A 3,257-nucleotide genomic window follows, 5' to 3' on the forward strand; every position below is an offset into this window, starting at 1 on the left:
AGGAAAATATTTTCTACAAAAACATTTTATTTGTTTGAATGGTGTCTAGGTTCTGAAATGAATCCCTAAAATCCTGTTTAACCCATAATGTAACTGATGTACAATTTTGTACTAATAGTTGTGACCTATATCCTTGAACCTAAACTCACTTAGAGTAAAGTTGTGAGGGTCTCCAATAGCTTCCATGACTTGTGCTCTGACCCAGAATTTCTCCCACACAAACATTGGCTTATTTCACAACAAAACCCAAGACAAAACTCACATATTGTTAGATATTTCATAATTGAAAAGGAAACATATCTTATTTGGCTTTTCCAAGGACATAGTATGAAAAGGACCTGAGCACTAAGTAGAACAGTATTTCCTTGGGCTTGAATTTATCTTGTAATACATTTCCTCTCAATATTTCCCTCCTTCCTTGCCACAAATAAGAGTTCCAAGAAATAGATGGTTAAGAAAGAAGGAGAAGGAAGCTCCAAGATCAATAATGGGGGGCAAAGGAAAGTTTATATGCCCACTGGGCCACATAGTTGGAATCACTGTTTGATACCTTAGTCACTATGGCATAGAGAGCAAAAAGGTTCTAAAGTCAGGAACACCCAAGTTCATGTTCCACCTCTGAGACAGTTGTACCGATTGTATGACCCTGGGCAAAATATGAAACCTTTCAATAATCTAAGTAATCCTCTAATGCTATAAGTTGTAAAGAATATCCCAATCTACATTGTTTAGAGGGAGTTGCCAGTTCCAGTGAGATTAGACATCTACTCACTTTCTACTCTGTTGCTCTATTCTATAGATCTTCACTCTTTCAAAAAATATATTTATTTATGTTTCGTTTTCAACACTCACTTCCATAAGGTTTTGAGTTCCAAATTTTCTCCCCATCTCTAGCTTCCAACTATCCCCAAGATGGCATGTAATTTGAGATTAGGTGCTACATGTAGATTCACATTGAACCTATTTTCACATTAGTCATGTTGTAAAGAAGAATTAGAACCAATGGAAGAAAACATGAGAAAGAAGAAACAGAAAAAAAGAGAGAGAGCAAATGTTTCAATCTGCATTAAGAACTTATAGTTCTTTTTTAGATGTGGACATCATTTTCCATCACAAGTCCTTTGGAGTTGTTTTGGATCCTTGCATTGCTAAGAAGAGATAAATCTAGGAAATTTAGTCATTGCACATTGTGGCTGTTACTGTGTACAATATTCTCCTGGTTCTGCTCACTTAACTCATCATCAATTCATTCAAAACTTTCCAAGTTTTTCTGCAGTCTGTCTGCTTATCACTTCTTATAGCACAACTGTATTACATTACATTCATATGCCACAACTTGTTCAGTCATTCCCCAAATGTTGGGCATTCCCTCAATCTCTAATTCTTTTGTGGTACAAAAAGAGTCGCTCTATTTTTGTATATATGGGTCCTTTTGCCATTTGTGTGATCTCTTTGGGATACAGACCTAGAAGTGGTATTACTGGGTCAAAGGGTATGCACATTTTTATAGCCCTTTGCACATAGTTCCAAATTGTTCTCCAGAATGGTTGGTTCAGTTCACAATTCCACCAACAATGCATTCATGTTTCAATTTTCCCACACGTTCTAAAACATTTATGATTTTCCTGTTTTGTCATGTTAGACAATCTGATAGGTGTGATGTGGTACCTCAGAGTTTTCTGATCTGCATTTAGTGATCAATAATCAACAATGATTTAGAGCATATTTTTTATGTCTCTATAGATAGCTTTAATTTCTTCCTCTGAAAACTGCCTGTGCATATCCTTTGACCATTCACCAACTGGGGAATGACTTGCTTTCTTATAAATTTTACTCAGTTCTCTATATTTTTTAGAAATGAGACCTTTGTCAGAGCCACTGGTTGTAAAAATTCTTTTCCTGTTTTCTGTTTCCCTCCTAATCTTGATTGCATTGGCTTTGTTTGTGCAAAAACTTTTCAATTCAGTGTAATCAAAATTATCCATTTTGTATAATGTTCTCTATCTTTTGTTTGATCATAAATTCTTATATTCTCCACAAATCTGACAGGTAAACTATTCCTTGCTCTCCAGGTTTGTTTATACTATCAGCTTTTATATCTGAATTGTTTGCCCATTTTGACTTTATTTTGGTTTATGGTGTAAGATGTTGGTCTATGCCTAGTTTCCTCCATACTAATTTTCCAGTTTTCCCAGCAGGTTTTGTCAAACAGTGAGTTCTTATTCCAAAAACTGGAGTCTTTGGGTTTATCAAGTAGTAGATTACTATAGTAAAAAAAATATAGAATGTTTCACAAATTTGTATGTCATCCTTGTGCAGGGGCCAGGCTAATCTTCTCTGTATTGTTCTAATTTGAGTATACGTGATGCTGAAGCAAGCACTTGATCTTCATCCTTATCAATATGGGCAATCTCCTCATTAGTGGAGATTGTAATCCACCATATTTTCTCATGCTGGGCAATTCCTGCATATGTTTTTTCCATAGATTCTCCAGAAAGGACCAATCCAATGTGCTTGAGGACTTGCTCTAGGCATTTTGCATTTGGCAAGCACCAGAAGATCAATCTATCTGTGGTATTCCTCACTTTTACCATTTGTCTGACTGTCTCTTTTCCTTTTCTGATCATACATTTTCTCAATTATATATCCTAGGCCAGTTTTTAATTCTTGGTAATCATCAGGACCATGGGACAGCCTGCCTGAATCCATCATTATCTCTTCATTCCCCTAAAGGGCACTTATAACAATTCCTACTCACAGTGAGGCCCAGATGCACTACATCAAAGGTACTTACAGAGCTAGTGATTCCTGAACCAGGGTCATGTCTCTTCTAACTAGAAGAATCTAAGAAAGAGAAAAGCTAGGGAATGAGGCATGTTTTGAGAGGAAGATGATGAGTACAGCTTGAGATATGGTGAGTTTGAAGACTCTGCAGTGTGTCTCAGGGTAGCTGTATAGCAGACAGCTGGAAACATAGGCTAGAGCTCAGGGGAATAGTTAGGGCTGGAAATGTAGATTTGGGAGTCATCTGCATAGGGGCACAGACAAGTCAGGCCTGTGTAAAGGGAAGAAGACTGTACATTATAATCACTAAGGTAGGGATTTATTGAACTAAAAGCTGACAATATAAACTCTGTAGCATGTTAGGGAAGTTATATGCTCAGATAATTTGATTTGGGTCAATGGAACCTTTTAGTAACTTCTTTGTATTTCCTCCAGTCCTATTTCAGGGACACTTTTTTTCCTCCTTCACCTAT

General features: G+C 36.7%; 1 non-coding gene across 1 annotated transcript; it reads right to left on the bottom strand.

Moving 5' to 3' along the window:
• Positions 1-2,274: 2,274 nt before the first annotated feature.
• On the bottom strand, positions 2,275-2,381 carry LOC138169664 (U6 spliceosomal RNA). The gene has a single exon (XR_011170419.1). It is a non-coding gene; the product is annotated as a U6 spliceosomal RNA (small nuclear RNA).
• Positions 2,382-3,257: the final 876 nt, after the last annotated feature.

This window comes from Petaurus breviceps, unplaced genomic scaffold (genome assembly GCF_028583685.1).
Source record: "Petaurus breviceps papuanus isolate PSGF00001 unplaced genomic scaffold, PetGlider_PUasm1.0 37, whole genome shotgun sequence".
NCBI lineage: Eukaryota > Metazoa > Chordata > Mammalia > Diprotodontia > Petauridae > Petaurus > Petaurus breviceps.